Source organism: Lissotriton vulgaris, chromosome 3_1, assembly GCF_964263255.1.
Source record: "Lissotriton vulgaris chromosome 3_1, aLisVul1.2, whole genome shotgun sequence".
Classification (NCBI taxonomy): domain Eukaryota; kingdom Metazoa; phylum Chordata; class Amphibia; order Caudata; family Salamandridae; genus Lissotriton; species Lissotriton vulgaris.
The window spans coordinates 1,300,975,643-1,300,999,680 of NC_141689.1; positions in this window are offsets into that span (position 1 = coordinate 1,300,975,643).

A 24,038-nucleotide genomic window follows, 5' to 3' on the forward strand; every position below is an offset into this window, starting at 1 on the left:
TAGCTAATATTGTTTCAACTGTTGCTGATATTGTGCAAGATGAAGTGTCTGTATTGCAATATGGTCAAAATCCATTACGTTCCATTATGCAGTTTGCTTGGACTTTACAAATGTTAAAATCTGGGAAAGTGCCTTGGGACTACATGAACACATCTTCTCTACTTTTACCATTTAATTTGACTGAGAAACAACAGTTTATGTCTATGAAGGATGCTGCATATTCACTTTGCATATTGAAAAATTGGAACTTTTACCTTTTGCTGTAATTCAGCCGTATGGCTCATTCATGGGTTAATTACGCTGCCTTTCCCCCTATTTAAACTCAGTTCATGCATGAAACAGTATGCCATAGGCAGGTATAAACCATTGTGAAGTGCCTATCTCCATGAAGTTTTATCTCTTCCATTTACATATCGATGCCTGAGGGAGGGTAAAGAGGTTTATTTAAAAAGGGAAGAGTGCACTACTACACCTGATCACTCACTAGTTTGCAAGAACATACAATTTCACAGCTCGTGTAACATGCAAGCTCCGAACTTAGCCTGCATTTTAAAGGGTAACCCAGTCCTAACAATAATACCAACTCTCATGTAGCTAGTTAACGGTAGCTATTTACTTTTAAATAATTAAGACTGCTGCGGTATGCTGGCAGGGATTCCGTACATTGTGACCGTCTCCCAACGTGTAGTTTGCTGTAAGAATGTGCATTTCCCGCCTCCGCATGGGAAGCTTGATGTGTCCATCTGGCCTTCCATTCCGACCATGAAAACAGTGTTCAACAAGAGGAGTCGAATAAGGGCTCCATTGTCACAGAAAGAAGGTGCCCTTACTACATCCGGTGAAACATTTGTCCTTCATGTGGCAAACACCCGCACCGAAGTGCATGCGCTTTTAAATACTGATCTCCCACTGCATTTCGGCACTTTGATTCATACTATATTCAATGCCTTGTCTACTACAGTCTTGGTTAATTTTTTAAGTAGTAGGCTCTGGACTTGTGACTTCATTACAAACTATATTTGGTGTGATACCGGCATTTTTTTCATTCTATTTTTTCCAGCCACTTCAGTGGTTTACCGTTAATTCTTGCCTTGGCTGCCGGTGTGCTGCTGTTAATTTGCTTTCTCAAAAATGGCTGCACAGTCTATGTCACAATACAACCAGTCCCGGCCGCTCGAGCTTCACAGCTGCAGCAAAATGAAATGCTAGCGCCTTTAATATTGCACTGCATGCATGATTTGGGCACTTGGAGAAAATCCTTTTCCAGAGAGAGAGAGAGCTTTTCTGATCCTGATGTGCTTCATGCCTGCTGACCTTCTATTATTATTATTATAAAACCTAGTTCCTAGCAGGGGTGGGTGGTACACAAGGTACTATAGGACCTGTTTCCACGATCATTACAACATGATTTCTCCCTTTGTGTTTTATGGAATTGTAACAATGCTGAGCGTATTATTTTTAATCACATGCCTGCTTATGTTAGCAAAAATGCTGCATCTTAGAGACCGTCATCAAAATAAATATTTTAAACTTTTATGTGTCTCTATTTACTCACATTGTGGACTGGTATGAGAATAACAAACGAAAGAGTGTTCTTGATTTCCACCGATCCTGAGAGTAACCTAAGTCGCATGTTCTGGGTTGTCTAATCATTGGTAGCTTCGCTATAGGACGGAGAGCTAATGAGACACTGATGCTAGTCGGGTAGGGGTTCTAGGTACTGCGGTGAGTTTTTTGGTACACCACAATTCACTGAGGTCCTGGGTCTCTGTGCACAGTTCTGTGTATGAGCAGAATCCCACACAAGGGGTCGCCGTCTCTCGAGGTTCTCTTTCAGCTAGCAGAAGTCCAGTCAATCCTAAGCTACTGCTCTCTGGTCGAGTAGGTTGCGGGGCTAATTTTCCTCTTTGATGACTCAGCTGCACTCTGAGAACTTTCCCATGTACAGCAGACTCAGCGCAACTTTTGAGCCTTGAGGAGTGGTCTTCTTCATTGCACATTAGCGGTCAGGGGCGATTTGAAGAAAGAGGGTGCTGATTGGCCAGAATGGGCTACTTCAGCTTTTATGGCCCAGGTGCTGGAATAGGGAGTCAGCTGACCCACTCTTAGAGTTCACCTTTTCTGACTGAGAATCTGAAGCAACTTTTCAATGAAAAAGACACCACAGCCATTGTTTTCCATTCAATAGTCCAAGGAGCAGCAGGTGCAGTCCAGCGGTTGGTGCAGCCTCGCTTGCCAGGTCTAGGTGTCAACAGCACAGACCTTCTTTGGTCCTCTCCTCATTGACCCATGTCACCTACAACACTAGAGGGGTAGGGATTCTACTTTCACCTCTACTTGTACATGCATTGATTTCTTCTTGATGTCAGCTATGCTGGTACGAAATCTAGTCTAGTTGAAGCCTCTATTCTCTCTAGCCACAATCTTGTTCTGGTTGATGTAGACCTTCACCTCCAGCCGCCCTTTCAGACGCACTGGCGCATGAAAATTTCACGCTACAAATCTTCTAATGACAAGCGCAGACTATGCGGATATCTGTGCCAATATTTAGAGGATAATGTTTACTCGATTTCACCTGCATGAATGTTGTGGGTGTCTGGGAAAGCCTGCATAATGGGACTGTAGCAACACAAAAAGATGAAGAAATAGAATGCATAACATATCAAACATTCCCCTGAGCCACAGATCCGTGTTAAATCCATTGTTTTTTGCTCACCATACCACCCAGTTTGGACCCAGACATATGCAAATAAGTCTTGACCCCCCATGGGAACAGTCCAGCCCGAACTGCCAAGCCAAGTCCTCCCTTGACTGGAAACAAGCATCCTGGGACTATCTTTGGGGTATTAACCATCATCAGTCAGGTTAGCTTGAATCCAGTGGCACAGTGAGCACTGGATCCATGTCTGGGCATACCCTTCCCCTGATGAAAGACTCTGCTGCCAGACTCATCCTCGACATCCCACGAACCAGCCACATCTCCGGACATCTGAGAGACCTTCACTGGCTCCCCGTCAACAAAAGAATCACCTTCCACCTCCTCACCCACGCACACAAATCCCTACACGACCAAGGCCCGAGCTACCTCAACAGCCGAGTCAACTTCTACGCTCCCAAACGCCACCTCCGATCAGCCAACCACGCCCTCGCCGCCGTCCCCCGCATCCGAAGAGCGACTACAGGAGGAAGGTCCTTCTCCTACCTGGCCGCCAAGACCTGGAACTCCCTCCCGACCGACCTGCGCCTGACCCAAGACCACCTCTCCTTCAGGAAGAAGCTGAAGACCTGGCTGTTCGAGCAGTAGCGGCACCCCCCCCCCCCAGCGCCTTGAGACCCTACGGGTATGTAGCGCGCTTTATAAGTGTCACTGATTGATTGATTGATTGCTGACTTTTGGAAGCATTGTGAGTCTGAGTGACATAGATTGACGAGCCATGTGCTGCAGTTCACTGTACAGTATAACTCATCACCCCATTCTATCCTCCGCAAGGACCTGCTAAAGGCCAATTTCAACCTGAATTCTCATTATAGGTCCGAAGCAGAATCTGCTCTCTTCATATTAAAGCACAGGCACTATGAATGTGGAGACATGGTGGGCCACCTGCAGCAGCACAGCGGAAACAGGTGCAATCCTGCAATGTAATATTGGCTATTAGTACCGTGGATGATACACTACTCACAGCCCCAATAGACATTATGATGGAATTTGCCCCTTTCTATGGATGCCTATATTCTTCAGAAATGTTCAACTAGACCTAGGAAGAGAGGGAGTTCATGCAGTAGCTCACCTTGCCTACACTAACACCTGATCAGGTAGCATTGCTTGGGGGCCATATCACTGAAGTAGAAATAGCAGTGGCTACCGATGATATGTTATGTTAATACATTTCTAAAGCCCACACACCCCTTGGGTGTCTTGGCACTGATAGGTTTAGCAGTTTGACAGGGAGAGAGAGGGCTAAATGTTAAACAGCCAAGTTTTAAGCCGCCTCCTAAAAATCAGTACGGTGAGAGCTGCACTAATGCTTATAGGCAGGTCGTTCCAAAGTACAGGGGCTTCTGTAGAAAAACAGCTGGACCCCATTTGAGTCTCTGGAAATTGGGGCGAGAGACCCTCATGGTGTATTTAGATCATAAGTCAATACCGGGAACATACCTGGTTTAGGACTGTTTGAGCTGGCAGGGAGATGAGCCATTCAATGCCTTATAAGTAAAGCACAATGCCTTAAATGTAATTCGGTTGCTCATAGAGAGCCAGTGAAGTCCCCTGATGGAGTCAAAAACTGGTTGAAATTTGGGGAGATCAAGAATAAATCTCGCTGCAACGTTCTGTACACTCAGTAACTTTTTCAAGTTTTGTTTTTGAAGTTTGACATAAAGACCATCACAGTAGTCCAGTTTGGTAAGAATTAGTAATGGAATTACTGTTTTTCTTGAATTAAGTGGAATTAACTGAAGGATCGTCCTGATGTTTCTCAAGGTATTAAAACTAGAGGAGATAACTGAGCTGATATGTTTATCAAACTTTAATTTATCATCTATCAGTACTCCCACATTTCTGACTTTTTTAACCGGAGTAGGGAGCGTTCCTAGCTTAGATGGCCAACAAGTTGGACTCCAGAAACTTGGTCTTTTATCAAAAAGCATGACTTTGGCTTTCTCAGAGTTCAGATTAAGACAGTGTTTGCCCATCCAATTGATGACAGCTCTCATACAATCGTGAAACTGGAAAATATTGACATCTACATTATTAGAGGCTGACAAAACGATCTGCATATCCTCAGCTTAAGAGTTGGGGGAGAACCCAAATGATCAGATCAGAGTGGCCAGTTTGGTGATATAAATATTGAAGAGCAATGGGCTCTGTTAGGATCTCAGAGGGACCACACATGGAAGTGAAAATGAAGTGGATGAAAATTTCTCAAGCATGATTGAGTGGTCTCTACCTGTTAAAACAGACTGCAGCGAGGCAAGAGCGTTGTTGGGTATGCCAAGTTTTTTCAGATGATCAATGAGAGTGACATGATCAACTGCGTTGAAGGCCGCCAACTGGTCGAGAGGGATGACAGATGCAGAGCCTCCATTGTTCAGGATGGTTCCTATTCATCTGTGCTCTTTATCAGTGTTGTTTCTGTACTATCCTCCGCCCTAAAACTGTATTGTGTTGGGTCCAATAACTGATTTACCTGAAAGAACTATGTCAATTGTGTATTTATTAATTCTTCATTTTTTTTGCTAGAAATGGTAACCTGGAAATGGGACAATAGTTTGCAGGATTATCTGGGTCTAAGTTAGGCTTCTGAAGCAGTGGCAGGATTGAGGCCTTTTTCCCCATACTGGAAAAAGTCCCGGGACTGAAAATCCTGTTAAAGATGTTGGTTAGTCGGAGGCAATAGGAACAGGGATCTGTTTTTGTATAGAAGGAGAACAAGGGTCAGAAGGCGACGCTGACTTGGTGGAATTGATTAAGTTGAGGACTTCTGATATTGTGGTAGAATTGACTGAGTGTAGATAGGGATCTACTAACAAAAGGATTGTTGTCATAAGTAAAGACTTGAACAATTGATGGACTAACAATAGAATCAACAGTTCTAAAATAAGTGAATTGATTATAGATTTGTCCAACTTTGTCATGAAAATTAGAGGCTATTTTATCGCAGAAAGACTGACTATTTTTGAGTTTATTTATAACCTGGAAGAGTTCTCCAGTAGAATGCTCGGAGGCTCAATTTGTTGCATGAAACTGATAGATTTTTCATTTTTGATACCTGCCTTATACTTGACAGGAGAAAGTTTATATATTTCTTTGTCAGAAGGGTTATAATTGGTTCTCCATTTTCATTCAAGCCTTCTACATTTTTTTTCCAAGGCACAGTGTTTCTGTAAACACTATGCCTTGTTTAAAGAAACAGAAGGGTTAATGTTTTTTGAGTAACAGCCTTGGAGATAGCAGAGTTTAGCTAATCTGTATAGTTGGCTGTAGCCTGATTTGGATCTGTTAATTGAATGGGATCAGCCTGAGTGAGATATAGCTGCATTAACTCAAAGTTTGTTTTAGTCCGGAGATGATATGAAGTAGAGTTAGAGTCTACTTTTCTGTTTTGAGTAGAGGAGGAAAAGTTAATTCGAAAACAGTAGCTTTATGGTCGGATCACGTAAGCGGGAGAAACTCTTTAACAGATATAAACTAATTATTAGAAAACATTGGTCTAATATATGACCAGCATTATGAGTGGACTGATAAAACTAATTGAGGAAGATTGAACACACTCATAATATCTAAGCTAGCCTCTAGTCTGTATCTTTGTCCTCTGCACAGTCCAGATGAAAGGTGATATGGCAAACATGAAGGTGCCGTAAAATAATGGTTTCCCGATCTTGTTTTGCAAGATAAATAATCCCTTGATTGTGCCTCCATTGGGCAAGCTGTTAAAAGAAAATACAAACAGGGTCTTCCCCATCCCTGAATTTAACAAGGCCAGTTACCATCCCTCCCACTCATAAATGTGAATCTGACACCAGACTTAAGGTGTATATTCCACTCATAATACATCCTTCACAAATGGGGCTTGTGCCTGGCCGTACCTCAGCAAATCTCTTGCGGATGCTCACACCCCTCCTGTGGCAACTTCATAATGAGGAAGATGACAAAATGCTTTTGATCATGTGGAGTGACCTTTCCTGTTCCGAGTAATGAAAGTGATGGAGCTGGGGAAAACATTAATAGACAAGGTCTGGTGCCTACACTTCTCCCCACAGCATCTATTTCTTGCGGGTGTTTTTCCTCCAATGTCTTTGTTGCCCATGAGGAACAAGACAGGACTGTTCCCTTACTATTCCTTGTAGCACTGGAACCAGTGGCTTCCTTCATTCGATCTACTCAGAATATTCATGTAACAACTATGTCAGCAGGGGAGTTAAAAGCATTTCATCATGCAGACGACATCCTGTTGGTCCTGTCCCGCCCTCTAGAATCGATGCCAGCACTGATGAAAAAAGAAAGAGGCATTTTCATTTTTTTTCTGGGAACTCAATAAACTGGTTGAAATGTGAGTGTCTACCATTGACACCAACTAACACACCAGCGTCTCTCTGGGTTGGCCTGTTCTCTTGGTGCCCCTCCTGTCTCAGATATCAAGGAGTCTATCTGAATACTAGATTAGCTAAATTAATCCAGGATATAATACACCCTAAAATTGACAAGATGAAAACAGAAATTTTGGTCTGGTGAAACTCCAGTTATCTGCTTTCTCCTTAAATGGATATGTATGTACTTTGGTACAGCTCTAGATTGGATACAAGGGCACCCTTATCAGTCCCTAGTATATGGGGCACATGTACACAAGGCATCGGTACCACAGAGGCCTACCATGGTCTGAAGCATTTACTATGCCACCCCTGAGAGGCCATGCAAAATGGAACCTTAGGTCTGCTACTGCTGCCTGTGTAAGCTGGTGCACCACTTACGAGGGATATAGGTTTACTATATCTCTCTATATGTATGTATATATATATATATTCACAGAAAAAACCATAGGTTTTACACACGTTATAGTTAGGAAGTAGCATTTAAAAAACCTATGAAATTCACTGAAAAAACCATAGGTTTGACACATGTTATAGTTAGCTGTAAATTTTACTGATATAAAACCAATAAAATTCCACGTTATAGTTAGTTGGACTCACTATAACTTGCGCGTGCAATGCACTGCTGATGACGTCACATATTACATCACTCATGACATGGTCAGTGACATCACTCATGACATCACTGATGACACCATCCTTGTGACATAGTGACAGACCTCCTTTCACTGTAATGTAACCCTTGAAACACATATTCAAAAATAGAAACTGAAATTTAAAAAAAAATGGAGATACCCATATCAGTTACAACAAGTAATTCAGTAATTCCACCATCTATATACACATCCACTCATTCACCAACAGTTCTATATAGTCACTCATACATATACTCACTCATCATATGAAGTGATACACCTATACATCCTGTTACACAGACAGTCATCCAAAAGTTACTCACACACATACTCACACGTGCAAATAAACTATTGAACATCCATTTATTTGAATATAGAGTTATACACACACTTCCACCTTACTTCTATTGAAAATTACACATATGTATTCTCTTAAACAATCACTTATAGAAACACATACTTATTTAAACAGGAACTCTTACAATCTCTTACTCTCACATATACTCACTTATATACATCAATATTCACATATACTAGATTAAAACATATGTCGTTACTGATAAAGACACTAGTGAGACAGTCATTCACTCACTAACAAACACATATACACACTCATCCACCCATACAGTCCTGCACATATGCTGTCTTCAAAACACATACAAACAGAGAGTCAGTCACTCATGCATCTATGTGCTAAGTAATACCCCCACCAAACCATATAGACACTCATACTGATACTAAGAGAAACATTTAATAACCCATATACATACGCATGTAGCTACTTACCAACACATGTAGCCACTTATACACAAAGTGAAACACTAATATATATATTTAAATATTTAAACATTACTCACTAATATTTATTTTTCAGAAAGACACATATTCACTGGATGGTGTTATCAGTGATGTCATGAGTGATGTCACTGACCATGTCATGAGTGATGTAATATGTGACGTCATCAGCAGTGCATTGCACGCGCAAGTTATAGTGAGTCCAACTAACTATAACGTGGAATTTCATTGGTTTTATATCAGTAAAATTTCCAGCTAACTTTAACATGTGTCAAACCTATGGTTTTTTCAGTGAATTTCATAGGTTTTTTAAATGCTACTTCCTAACTATAACGTGTGTAAAACCTATGGTTTTTTCTGTGAATTTCATTGGTTTTTAAAATGCTAATTCAGAAAAATGTCGTGTATGCAACCTATACTTTTGTCAATAAATTTCTGGCAATATTTTTTTCGAAAACAAGCCGTTTTCTTCACTGTTCAAGTTGCATAGAGACTCCTTGTAAAGCGATACAGAATTCGAAAGTCTGTACCTTGCCTTTTTTTAAACACATTAAAATTTGTCTGTAAATAAAAATAGCCTTACTAAACTTTCGTGCGCGACCCGGTGTGCGCACTCTCGGCAACAGTTGTCAATAAAATGGATATCGCATTTCCAGGCTTTCGTGCGCGACCGAGTGCGCGCACCTGCCTATATATTTCGTGAAAACTTTGCAATTTGAACTTATTGAATTTCTTCATGCACCCCTCAAAGAACTTATAGTACGTCAAAGAGACTGTACCTAGACTTCTTTTTTTATTCTTATGAAACTTTTCAGTAAATGGAGCCGAATGTCTTTTTAAACTTTCGTGCGTTACCGGATGTACACACCTTGGTATTTTTTTCAGAAATATAAAACGTTTCATACTTTAACAATTGTGTGCTTAAATCCAGCTCAGAAGATATACAAAATCAGGATGATAGTTGGTTCAACCCAGACCGTTTATTAAAGATAGATCGTCCGACTCCACCGGAGGACACCCCTAATAAAAAGGACATATATATAAAATGCGGACTAGCCGCTGTATCGTGCTAGCAAACTATAACATATAAATCGTTAGAAAAAACTAAAGGAATCGAGCAAAATCAGTAGGCCACTGATGGGATCTTTTTTTGACCTCGCTAAAATAGAAAAATTAGGAACAACCCCTCATGAGAAATATGAAACTAGTGAGAGGAACCGAGCTCGACGCCATGATGGCTGCAAGACAGCTCGGCTCCTCCGCCCACCCCACCCAAAATAACGACAAATATTATAAAGATATACAACACACCAGCAAAGTAACAGGGTAAAAAGTTTTATTAAATAACTATTTACATGGCAGCCTGCTGCAACATGAAAACACTTTCAATTGGTTCTTAAAAGTTTCAATTCTGGAATTTACAGGCAGCACTCCACCCACTTCCCTCACTATCTTTTCTACTCTCAAGAGAGAACAACGTCCTACATCTTTCGGAAGACTTTGGTGAAATGTCTACCGTATCTCATTCATCTTCCGAATCTGACCAAAATGCTCGACTACCTTTAATAAGAAAAAATAAATCTTTCATCTGGCAATTTTTCACTTATCCTGAAGATCAAAAGAAAGTGAATGCACCAAAAGTAACCTGCACAATATGTGACTTGGTTATCTCAAGAAGAAATCCAGCAAAAAAATATTCCTTTTCCATACATACCATGGTGCGGCATGTCAAACAAGTGCACCCTCTGCAATTTGCAGAGGCAACGACAAGAGCCCTGGCCACGCTATTACCATTAGAGGTGGCCAGCACATCTTCTGATCGACGACCTGTATCTCCATCGAGTGCAGAGATGGACTTCAGATATTTAACTATATATGGTCTATAACCTATGGTTTTTTCAGTGATTTTCTTTGGTTTTTTAATAGCAAATATCAAAAGCTTTTTTGTGGAAAATGACTAAAATTAGGTATACATAAGCGGCGTTCATTTATGTTCACCACAGCCATTGTTAAAAGTAAAGTGAAAGTCGCGAAACAGTGGCCACGCCATCTAGTCCCTTTTAGGCCCCATCATGCACGTAAGTAACAGCCATTTTCTGTGTCATGGCCTCTCTGCCCACTGCCAATAGCCTATGATTGTTCGAAATTGGTTCTCTTTGGGTCATTCTCTGTTCACAAATAAGCACAGAGTTGCAATACTCTGTTTAGTTTTTGCAGATAGTGAAGGATAGATAGTGCACACTTTTGTCCCCTTTGTAACCCGTCATGCCTATCTCTGCCCCCTTTGTTGGTAGTTGGTTCAACCCGGACCATTTATTACAGGTAGATCGTCCGACTCCACCGGAGGACCCCCCTAATAAAAAGGACATATATATAAAATGCGGACTATCCGCTGTATCGTGCTAGCAAACTATAACATATAAATCGTTAGAAAAAACATGAAACTAGAGAGAGCAACCGAGCTCGATGCCATGATGGCTGCAAGACAGCTCGGCTCCGCCGCCCACCCCGCCCAAAATAACGACAAATACTATGCATATATTATAAATATATACAACACACCAGCAAAGTAACAGGATAAAACGTTTTATTAAATAACTATTTACATGGCAGCCTGCTGCAACATGAAAACAACACTTCTAATTGCTTCTTAGTAGTTTCAATTCTGAAATTGAACACCCAGTACATCCTGAGGTGATGTCCGACAAGTTGTGTGGGGGGATGCCTTGCTAATGCTGCCACCCCCACCACCTTCTGTAGGAAGGACTCTGGATATGCTTGGTCCCTGAGAGGCTTCGATGTCCCTACCTTGCACAAATGTCATAAGTTCTGGATGTTGAGTGCCATACTTCAGGGTCCGACAAGTTGTGTGGGGGGATGCCTTGCTAATGCCGCCACCCCCACCACCTTCTGTAGGAAGGACTCTGGATATGCTTGGTCCCTGAGAGGCTTTGATGTCCCTGCCTTGCACAAATGTCATAAGTTCTGGATGTTGAGTGCCATACTTCAGGGTCCGACAAGTTGTGTGGGGGGATGCCTTGCTAATGCCGCCACCCCCACCACCTTCTGTAGGAAGGACTCTGGATATGCTTGGTCCCTGAGAGGCTTCGATGTCCCTGCCTTGCACAAATGTCATAAGTTCTGGATGTTGAGTGCCATACTTCAGGGTCCAAGAAACGCGGACTCGGAGGGGGCGCTTGGCTCCTGCCCCCTCCCCAAGTCTTGTTCCCCTGGTATGGCCTGAGATCGCCCCCGACATAGGCGGCCGGCTCCCGGGGTCAGGCGATACTTCTTGCCTTTTGATGCCTTTTCCATTCTGGACCTTGTCCCACAATCCGTTTGACCTGAAGACACGTCCTGCGGTGCCCTGGTCCGACCATCACATATACCTGCGCCAGGAGACGGCGTGGGGTGCACTGGAAGGGAAAGGCGGCGCGAACGAGCCTCTCCCACCTCACCAGGTGGAGGTTTTTTAGCTACACCCCAGCGCTTCACTCGGTCAGCTGAGTTGCGCCTGCTCCTGCGGCACAGTGCCTTGCTCGGCCAGCTGAATTACGCCTGCTCTTGCTATTACACCGTCTCACCCGCCATCTGGCTGAATTGCACCCACTCTTCCGATACAGCAACAGGCGGCTGCCACAGAGCTCAGGAAATGGCGGTCGACTCCACAGACTTGGGCCTGGCCTGCAAGGATGGCTCTGGGCAACCCTGGAACTCGGACGCTTGACTGCTACGGCATGGGCCCCATTCCCAAAAGCGTCCCCTCAGCCTTGAAGATTCTACAAGAGTCACCGAGGCCCCCGACTCCTGCAGACTTCCGGTGGGGAGCGACTGCCATGATTGCTCGCGGAATGGCCACGACGTAGCCACGGGGTGCTCTCATGCTGACGCCAGCTTCAGTCTGAAACATCCAGAAACACTGTAGACGACCAATTCGATCAGTTCCGGTGGAGCCCCAACGACGTATCGCGTTGTTCCGTAATCCGTCATATGACGCGCCGCGTTAGCGCACCCGGAAGTGCTCCGGTGCGCGAGGCGCGAAGCGCAGCTTCCCGGAAGCAATCCGCGGCGCGGAGCGCGTAACGTAAGCATTTACATTTCAGTTGGTTCTCCCTCACAATATTTTCAATGTCACATAAAAGTCACCCATCACCCACTGCCATCTCTGGCTGTTTCCATGGTAACACCTCATTCTGCACCTGGCTGAAGGCAGAGGTCAAAAGTTCATGTCTCAAAGTTCTACAGCAAAGTAACAACATTGTTTTCCCTCCAGAAACACCTGCCAATCCACAGCTCTGTTACATGTCTTTTTTTTTCACACCCAATAGTACTTTTCGTTTAACATAAACATTAACATGCAACGTACTGTTCAATCTCCACTTCTTACAATCAACCAATCATTTTTATTTTTTAAACCACACCCAGCCTCTTCCTTTTTCTTTATTTAGAATTTCAACTTCTAACTACCATTCCACTTCCAGAACCGATCGGAGGACGACTACAAATCCCTTGAAAATGAAGGTCTGGCTAATAGGACACAGTTATATTCACTGGAGTGAAAAATATGCAGTAAGCAAACGAATTTGCAACCTCAGCTTACCAAATGTACACATAACATGGATTTCCAAAAGAGGATTGAAATGTCACCAATTGATTCCATTGGTGAAAACTTTTATGCATCTCCCAGAACCAGACCTTATAATTGTGCACTATGGTGGGAACGATCTAGGCACAATCACTGGGGTAGGTCTGGAAATGCTTCTAAAAGACACCTTTCGACAATTGATGACACTTTTTCCTCGATCTGCCTTGGTATATTCCAATATATGCCAAAGACAGAAATGGAATTGGTCCAATCAACATTGTGCACAATTTGAGAAAGCAAGGAGACATGTAAATAAATCTGTTTCTGCGTTCCTCAGAGATTATAGCATGGGTTCTATTTACCACAACAACTTGCGATACCACATGCAAGACGTCTACAGGAGAGACGGTGTTCATTTCACGAATGAGGGAAACAGAATCTTCCTCTGCAACATCAGGCTCTGCATCGGTACTTACTTATAAATGCAGAAAACACTCAATTAACACAATGGCTCTTTTCAGAGCCACCTTATATCTAAGCACTCAAACTTCTGATTTATCTCCATTTTCACACTCTTGTATAAAGGTGTGCGCGACCGAGTGCGCGCACCACGCAACTTTAAAAAAAATATATATATATATTTTCGCCTTTAAGGGCCTTACTGCACACCCTGAGAAAACCTACGCAGCAAAACAATCTCTACCTTCTCCCCTTTCCATGTTCCAACGCTTTGAAATCAACAATATATTTACTCGCAATGACAAAATGGCGGTCAACACTTCCTGATTTCTTTCGAATCGAACGTTAACAGACGTCACGCAGCAAAATTCCGCTCGCGCAGCCGCTTGAGTGCGCGCACCCGTGCGCGCGTATAGATATATAATTGACTTTAACTTTAATTTCCTCAGCAACTACTGAACGGATTTACACCATTCCAAAAAAAGCGTAATCTGCGAGCCGGACTGTACAGTTTTGCCAAATTTCTTATAAATCCATTCACCCGTTCGACCTGTAGCCGAGTCTAAAGGTCCTATGGAAAATAACATGGAGAAAACACGTTTTGGGACCCCCCTTTTATCTCAGCCCCCACTTGACCAATCCCCCCCAAACTTTCAGGGAAGGAGCGCAGCGGACCGAGCCATCTTCTTTGAGAAATTCGCTAAGATTCTTCAACCACGGCCAAAGTTATTCCAAATAGAATGTTGAGGATTTCCTATGGAAACTAGGTCCTAACTATAACTACCTACTGGCGACCGCCAGTAGGTAATATATATATATATATATATATATATATATATATATATATATATATATATATATATATATATATATATATATATATAAATATATTACCTACTGGCGGTCGCCAGTAGGTATATATAGTTAGGATTTTTTTCCTATGGGATTTTTGAAAATTCTATGTCGAATAACTTTGGCGTTTGTGGACAGAATTGGCTGAAATTTTCAGGAAAATTGCACATTTTGTTTCTGAGGAGTCCCTGAAAATTTGGGGGGGTTTCGTCAGGGGGGGCCAAGAAAAAAGGGGGGTCCCAAAACGCGTTTTTAACATTGAGTTTTCCATAGGGCGGTTGGAATCACTTTTAGCTCGAACGGCTGAATGGATTTACATGAAACTTGGCAAAATTGTAGATATGGTTTGCCCGACGTGCCTTTGCTATGTCTCAATATATGTGCTCCAGTGGATTTTGAGAAATTAACGTTTTAAAAAACAGATATATCTGTGACAGCGCTCCGGTTAGCGCTCCGGTTCACGTACCTGACGCGTAACGGAACTTCGCGAAGCGAAGCTGATAGGCTCTCCGGTGTCTGTCAACATTCTAAACAGTCCGGACCGGCCGCCATCTTGTCTCTTGGTAGGATCGAGAGACAAGAGGAGGAGAAAAACGAAGGGGGAATTTAATGAAAGGGGGCAAGGTAGACCCCTCTTGACCCCCTAGGAATGATGTTGGGGTTCTTAAAGGGTCCCGTGGGGCAAATAAAAAAAATTTGATTTTTCGCGGCAGAAGCGCTTTCCGGTACGCGAACCGGGTCGCTCACCGGTAGCGTAACGGGAGTTCGCCATTTTGTGTTTCGTTTGAATTAAATCACAAGATGGAGGAAAAACAATGTGGGAAATGGGTATAAGGGGGCACGGGAGACGTATCCTGACTCCCTAGGTTTTCTGAGGGTGGCTGAGGAGGCTCATATATGTTGATACATGTCTTCCAGCGGCTGCGCGTGAGCGGAATTTTTTTTGTTGCTGCGTGACCTCTGTTAACGTTCGATTCGAAGGAAATCAGGAAGTGTTGACCGCCATTTTGTCACTGCGAGTAAATATATTGTTCATTTCAAAGCGTTGGAACATGGAAAAGGGAGAAGGTAGAGATTGTCTTGCTGCGTAGTTTTTCTCAGGGTGTGCAGTAAGACCCCGGTTGTGCTTATACTCACGGTGGGGTCTTCGAACACTTTAGCAAATGATGATCCAAGCTGAGGCAAAGGAGGGTGTCAGTCGGGGGGCGGGGAGCAATGGTGCAGTTTTAACTTCCATGTCTATGTGTTAAAATCTGGTTTGCAATGTCAACATAATCGGCGCCACCTTGTCCCCACTCAGGCAAGTACGCTCTAGCAAGCAGTAGCCATTTTGAAAGCACTATGGCCCCTCTGCCTCTCGCCGGTCCCCAGCGCGTCTCCCTGGCGCTACGAACACCCCTCCTCTCTGACCACCCCCGCTCTCTCTGTGGAAAATTAATCCGTATTGATAAACATTGTCTGCGCCATCTTGCCTTTTTTCCAATGCCACACTTTTTTCGTGCACGGCAGCCATTTTAGATGCCTTGACCAGACCCATTCTCTGCACGCCGCTGATCCTCAGCACGGCTCCCCACCCTCGCAAGCATCTCCCCCACGCACTGGTCACCCCCGCTCTCTCTCTCATGCATGGGCTATAAACCTCCCCCCATCTGCGCTGCTCTTCCCTGAGAATCACACCCCATGCCCGCCCGACACCTGATTCACCTGATTGACTATTTGATTGATTGTTTGTATTGGAATTGTTTGAAAATATTAGTATTATTCGATTGATTGGTTCATTTAGCCTTGGTCGCTACTTGATACATTGGTCCTCTTTGGAGATTCTCTGTCTACAAACGGAGAGGAATACGAAGATTCTCTCTTCCTTTGCAGGTAGTGAAGGGTAGGTAATGCGGACCTTTGTCCCCCGTTGTAACCCGTCGTGCCTATCTCTTTCTCACCATTTGATTGTTTGATTGTCCGAACACTGGTTGTTTGATATTAGTTCTTTTGAGGTATTCTCTGCTTACAAATAACGTGGAATAGAGATATTCCGTCTAGTCTTTGCAAGCAGTGAAAAGATAGGTAGTGCGGACCCTTGTCCCCTCTTTTGTAATCTGTCATGCCTATCTTCTCCCCACTGATTGGTAATTGGTTCTACCCGGACCATTTATTAGAGGTAGCTCGTCCGACCCCACCGGAGGGCACCCCTAATAAAGAGGACATATATAAAATACGGATTAGCCACGGTACCTTCCTAGCAAATTATGGCAAAACGAAAGGAATCGATCAAAATCAGTAGGCCACTGATAGGATCCTTTGTGACCCTGCTAAAACAAGAAACACCAGGAAATAGCCCTCCGCAAAAAGTATGAAACCAGGGGGAGGAGCCAAGCTCGCGGTCGGGATGGCCACGAGGTAGTTTTGCTCCGCCGCCCTCGCTGCCTAAGCATGCCTGCCCTACCACCCACCCCGCCCAATAACCGACAAACCCTATACAAATGAAAGTCTGCTGATACCCACTATCGGCGTCACCAGATTGGACTAGATCACGCACAATTGGACTATGTCTTTTTCTGGTTATACAGTAACATCTTTGTGCTCGTTGCCACATTACAAATATATAGCACTCCAACAAAGTAGTAGGATTATAACACTTTAATAACTTATAAATATATACAACGCTCCAACAAAGTAAACACGTTAAAAAAAAACATTTTAAACAACTATTTACATGGCAGCCTGCTGCAACATCCATCTCAAAGCATTCACCGTCCGCTTGACACTGTCCCTGCCTCTCCCTCCCCGGAGTAGCAACAATGGGCTGCTTTGGGCTGTCTTTTAGTCGGCTTTGGGCTATAAAAAGCCTACAAAATCCGTCGGCCTGTGAGGCGGCATCAGTAGCGGACCGTTGTGCGAATAGGCCGAAGGCAGCACAACGCGCCGAGATCCGGACGGCACCGAGGTGGTGTCCATCAAGTTGTTGCGCTGGTCTGGCCATCCTACAATGCTGCGCCAAAAGACGGCGTGGGGCGCCCCGGGGGGGGAGGCGGCACAAACGGGCCTCCCCCGCCTCCCCAGGTGAAGGCTCCTCAGCTGCAGTGGGGCGCCCCTTGGCGTTTCACTCGCCATCCAGCTGAGTTGCGCCCGCTCTTGCGGCACAGTGCCTCACCCGCCATCCAGCTGAGTTGCGGCCGCTCTTGCGGCTACAGCGTCTCGCCCACCATCCAGCTGAATTGCGCCCACTCTTGCGGTGCAGCGATAGGCGGCTGCCACAGGACTCTCAAAATGGCGGCCGGCTCTTCGGATTTGGGCCTGGTCAACTAAAATGGCCCTGGGACACCTTGGAACTCGGACGCTTGCCTGCTAGGGCATGGGCCCCATTCCCGAAAGCGTCCCCTCAGCCTTAAAGATTCTACAAAAGTCATCGGGCCCCGACTCCCGCAGGCTTCCGGTGGGGAGCGGCTGCCATGGTTGCTTGCGGAATGGCCACGACGGAGCCACGAGATGGTGGTGCTCTCATGCTGACGCCAGCTTCAGTGTGAAACATTCAGAAACACTGTAGACTACCAATTCGATCAGTTCCGGTGGACCCCCATGTGACCCGGTAAAGAAGAACTTGCCCTCCCCTCTTTTGACTGATGTTTCTTGTTGCCTATCTCTTCTGTTGTCATTTAACGGAACCTTTTTTGACTGCCGAAAGGGGTTCTGGTCCGACCGCTGGTTGGTGGAGACATTTTGACTATATCCTGGACCTGCCCAGCCTCGCCCAAAATGGCGCCGGTATAAATGGGACTCGCAACTCCTTGTTGTGTACTGGTTGCCCAGCCTTGATATCACGAGATACGTATGCAGTTTTGAAGCACATGGCGGGCGGGGACGATTACTGATTGAACATTTGTTCATCCCTATTGATATTAAGTTCTGATGTGTTATTGATTACTGTACTATTGAAAGTTCGAATTAACGTCACCCATGGTACTTGCCCGCAAATGTATATCTAGATAATTTTATTGTAACTGGCCCTGTCGTACTTTAATTATAAAATTTACGTCCACCGATTCCGCAACTGTTAGACACCTTAGTTCTTGCAACCTAATGGCCCGCCCGTTACGTTCTTCTACAGTGTAAATGTCCCCTCATCATATACGATTCCAGTTTGCTCCGTGGCCGGCCCACATGGTTATAGGCCCGTATTTGTATACTGACATTTTCACAATAAAGGTTTTTAAAACAAAACATGGTAGTAGTATCTAGATTGGTAAAGTTTTGAATAATAGCCACTGTTTTCGAATCAGTAAAAGGCAAGTGAAATAAAGCAGCCCGATTACATGACGGTTAAAAGGTATAATACGCAGGATTGCTGTAAAGATAAATGGTCAAGGGCTGTTGTGTTTTCTACTCCTGCAACATAAAGTGATCGATAAGAATCCGATATTCAGGCCTATCAGCGACTAAGACAGCAGGCCGAGCCTCTTTTGCTCAACGGCTCCCTCATGGGACGAAGAAACGCCCTTTTTCTCGAAATAGGAATATTTTACTTGCAGGACAGTTGTAAATTTCCCGGGAAAATACATTAGCCTGGAACATTGTTAGTGATAAACTGTAAATGCATCTGGGTCCTTTGCTTTACAAGTCAGAGTGAGAAAAAAAAAGGTGAGGCTTTCATCATTTGGGAAAAAAATGTTCTAAACCAATGAAAAGTGTTATTTTTAGGTCATATGACCAAGCCTTCCATCATTAGGAAACCAAACGTAAAATGAACCAATGAAAAGTTTTATAAACAAGTCACATGACCTGTTATGCTTACGTTACGCGCTCCACGCCGCGCCCCGGATCACTTCCGGGGCGCTGCGCTTCGTGCCTCGGTTCGCGTTCCGGAGCGCTTCTGGGTGCGCTAACGCGGCATGTCATAAGACGCATTACGCGGTAATGTGATACGTCGCGCTAACGTGACACGTCAAAATGTTGATTTCTAACGTGGTAATTGCGCTAACGGAACGTTTACCGGTTCGCGGACCGGATCGCGGAACAAAATGAAGCTAACGGGAAGCTGCCCGGTTCGCGGACCGGCAGCGAAACAAAAAAAATAATTAAAAAAAATATATATATATTACAAAAATATAAAATATATTTTTGAATTAGAATAAGAATACATTTTACAGCTTTTGATGTTTGCTATTAAAAAAGCATTGAAATTCACTGAAAAAACCATAGGTTATAGACCATATATAGTTAGGGATTAGCATTTACAAAACCTTGAAAATTCACTGAAAAAACCAAAGGTTATAGACCATATATAGTTAGTTATTAGCATTTACAAAACCTTAAAAATTCACTGAAAAAACCATAGGTTATAGACCATATATAGTTAGGAATTAGCATTTACAAAACCTTATTTTACTCGCACAAAGCCATTGAAATTCGCATATATAGTTAGTTGCAGTAACTATATATCGCGCACCCGCAATCCACTGCTGATGATGTCACATATTACATCATTCATGACATGGTCACTGACATCACTGATGACATCACTGATGACATCTCAAATGACATCACTGATGACATCACTGATGACATCTCATTTGACATTACTGATCACATCACTGATGACATCATTCATGTGATAATATGATGAACCTCTTCAGACTCTAATATAACCTTAGCTGCCCCCCCCTCTTTTCTTTTAGGAGTATTCTCTCTTTGCAGATAGTGAAGGGTAGGTAACACAGGCCTTTGCCCCGGTTGTAATCCGTCGTGCCTGCTTCCCTCTCCATTTGATTGATTGTTATCCTAGCATTTATTGTTTTGGAATTGGTTCTCTTTGGTTCATTCTCTATTTACAAACAAGCACAGAGTCGCAATACTCTGTTTAGTCTTTGCAGATAGTGAAAAATCGTTAAAAAAACAAAAGGAATCAAGCAAAATCAATAGGCCACTAATGGGATCTCTTTTTGACCTCGCTAAAATAGAAACATTGTGAACAACCCCTCATGAGAAATACGAAACTAGTGAGAGGAACTGAACTCGACACCATGATGGCTGCAAGAGAGCTCGGCTCCGCCGCCCACCCCACCGAAAATAACGACAAACCCTATGCAAATATTATAAATATATACAACACACCAGCAAAGTAACAGGGTAAAACGTTTTAATAAATAACTATTTACATGGCAGCCTGCTGCAACATCGATCCAAACAAGCCTTTGTATTTGGGACTCAAAATCAACAAGTAACAGGGTAAAACATTTTATTAAATATCTATTTACATGGCAGCCTGCTGCAACATCGATCCAAACAAGCCTTTGTATTTGGGGCTCAAAATCAACCATCAATAGTAAGATTTTCATAGGTGAGTGTAGGTTCATGGTTTTCCATCCACAGACAAAAAGCCTGGAGTGGGAGTGAAAGAACAATAACTAGGTAAGAAGGAAGGCAGAGGTTGTGGTAAGGACTCTGGATATAGTATGTTGCTTGGTCCCTGAGATGCTTCGATGTCACTGCCTTGCACAAATGGCATAAGTCCTGGATGTTGGGTGCCATAGTTGAGGGTTCCGAGCAGCGCTTGTAACACTGTCTGAAGCTTATTTGCACCTGCTGCAGCTTCACTATTCTCAAAGTAATTGGGGGCTGTTTGTGGTCCTGACTGCATTGGAAAACAATGTGATGCGGTGCCTCCCTGAACCGCTTGATGGAGTCCCCAGAGATAATTGCGCCTGCTCCACACCTTGTCCCACAATCCGTTTGACATGAAGACACGTCCTGCGGTGCCCTGGTCCGACCATCACATATACCTGCGCCAGGAGACGGCGTGGGGTGCACTAGAAGGGAGAGGCGGCGCGAACGAGCCTCCCCCACCTCCCCAGGTGGAGGTTTCTCAGCTACACCCAAGCGCTTCACTCGACCAGCTGACTTGCGCCCGCTCTTGCGACACAGTGTTTCGCTCGGCCAGCTGAATTGCGCCTGCTCTTGCTATTACAACGTCTCACCCGCCATCCAACGGAATTGCACCCAATCTTGCAGTATAGCAACAGGCGGCTGCTACGGAGCTCACAAGATGGCGGTCGGCTCCACAGACTTGGGCCTGGCCTGCAAAGATGGCTCTGAGCAACCGTGGAACTCAGACGCTTGACTGCTAAGGCATGGGCCCCATTCCCAAAAGAGTCCCCTCAGCCTGTCACCGGGACCCCTGACTCCCGAAGACTTCTGGTGGGGAGCAACTGCACCGGGACCCCTGACTCCCGAAGACTTCTGGTGGGGAGCAACTGCCATGATTGCTCGCGGAATGGCCACGACGTAGCCACGAGATGGTGGTGCTCTCATGCTGACGCCAGCTTCAGTCTGAAACATCCAGAAACACTGTAGACTACCAATTCGATCAGTTTCGGTGGAGCCCCAACGTGACCCGGTAGAGAAGAACTTGCCCTCCCCTCTTTGACTGATGGTTCTTGTTGCCTGTCCCTTCTGTTTTCATTACAGAACTTTTTGGACTGCTGAAAGGGGTTGTATTCCGACCGCTGGTTGGTGGAGACATTTTGACTATATTCTGGACCTGCGTTGTCGCGTAATGCGTCATATGACACGCCGCGTTAGCGCACCCGGAAGTGCTCCGGTGCGCGAGGAGCAGCTTCCCGGAAACGATCCAGGGCGCGGCGCGCAGCGCGTAAAGTAAGCATAACAGGTCATGTGACTTGTTAATAAAACTTTTCATTGGTTCATTTTACTTTTGTTTTTCTAATGATAGAAGGCTTGGTCATATGACCTAAAAATAACACTTTTCATTGCTTTCGAACATTTTTTTTTCCCAAATGATGAAAGCCCCACCTTTTTTTTCTCACTCTTACTTGTAAAGCAAAAGACCCAGATGCATTTACAGTTTATCACTAACAATGTTCCAGGCCTATGTATTTTCCCGGGAAATTTACAACTGTCCTGCAAGTAAAATATTCCTATTTCGAGAAAAAAGGGCGTTTCTTCGTCCCATGAGGGAGCCGTTGAACAAAAGAGGCTCGGCCTGCTGTCTTAGGCGCTGATAGGCATGAATATCGGATTCTTATCGATCACTTTATGTTGCAGGAGTGGAAAACACAACAGCCCTTGACCATTTATCTTTACTGCGTACCTGCGTATTATACCTTTTAACCGTCATGTAATCGGGCTGCTTTATTTCACTTGCCTTTTACTGATTCGAAAACAGTGGCTATTATTCAAAACTTTACCAATTTTATTTATTTATTTTATTTTATGTGCTTCTATAGCGCCTGAATAAATCCCCGAAGGGGTATCTCCGCACTCATGCTGGATGGAGGGATTAGACCTGTACATGGTCATTACAGAGATGATAAATCATTAAACTGAATTAATTAGAAGTGAAGAGGTGGGTCTTGAGTGTTTTGCGAAAGGATAGGTGGTTGGTGATGAGTTTAAGTTTAAGGGGACCTGTATGTGCCAGAGCACGACCTCCTTGACGAGATTTTTTTATTTTGGGGACCTGAAGTAAATGGAGGTTACTCGATCGAAGTGATCGGCCTGGTACATAAGGTTGAAAAGCTTTGGTCAAATATTTGGGGCCCTTTCCTGTCAGGCATCTATGAATGGTACAGAGAATTTTGAACTTCGTGCGTTGCCGCACTGGCAACCAGTGGAGTTTGGCTAGTAGAGGACGGGAGGGAGTTCTAGATGGAGCATTGAGAACTAACCTTGCCGCCGTATTTTGGACTACTTGTAATTTGTTTAGTTGGCCTTCATTAGTTGACAATAGAAGGCCATTACAGTAGTCCAGTCTACTGATCACTAGTGCCTGGACTAGGGTTTTCCTGTGACTATCCGGTATATAGGGGAACACCCTTTTTAATAGTCCGATGGCCCTAAAGCATGTGCCAGCAACTTGGTTGACATGATGTTTGAAAGTCAGGGCTTGATCGAATAACACCCCTAAGTTTTTGACAGTCTGCTTTGGGACAGGAACTGGTCCTAGTTCTGTGGGCCACCACTCCCCAGGCCATAATGTTGCCGCCTCCCCAAACAATAAAACTTCCGTTTTGCCCACATTGCATTGAAGGCAATTCTCGGCCATCCAATTTGCGACGGCTCTCATGCCTTCAGCAAAAGATTTTTGCAGGGCAGGAGTAAAAGTTTTAAAGGGGAACATCAGCTGGGTGTCATCAGCGTAGGATATCGGGGTAAACCCATATGGCCTCACTAGGTCGGCCAGGGGGGCCACATACACATTAAATAATGTGGGGCTAAGACATGAGCCCTGTGGCACACCCCTGGATTTATGGGAGCCCAGCCTGACTTCTTGAGAGCGGCAGGAAAGGAAACTTTCCACCCAGGACAGGGCTACACCTCCCAACCCTACATCCTTCAGACGGTCGAGAAGCACTTTATGAGACACCGTATCGAAAGCAGCAGACAGATCCAACAGCACCAGAATCATAGACCCCCCACTATCCAGTGTCAGCCTGATGTTATTGGTCACTTCTAGTAGGGCTGATTCAGTGCTGTGGTTTGGCCTGAACCCAGATTGTGAGGGGTCCAGGCCTTATGCTGCTTCCAGGTGATTCGATAGGTGGGTGTTTACGTGCTTCTCTGTCATTTTACTGATGTAGGGGAGGAGGGAGATGGGCCGGAGGTTAGAAAGA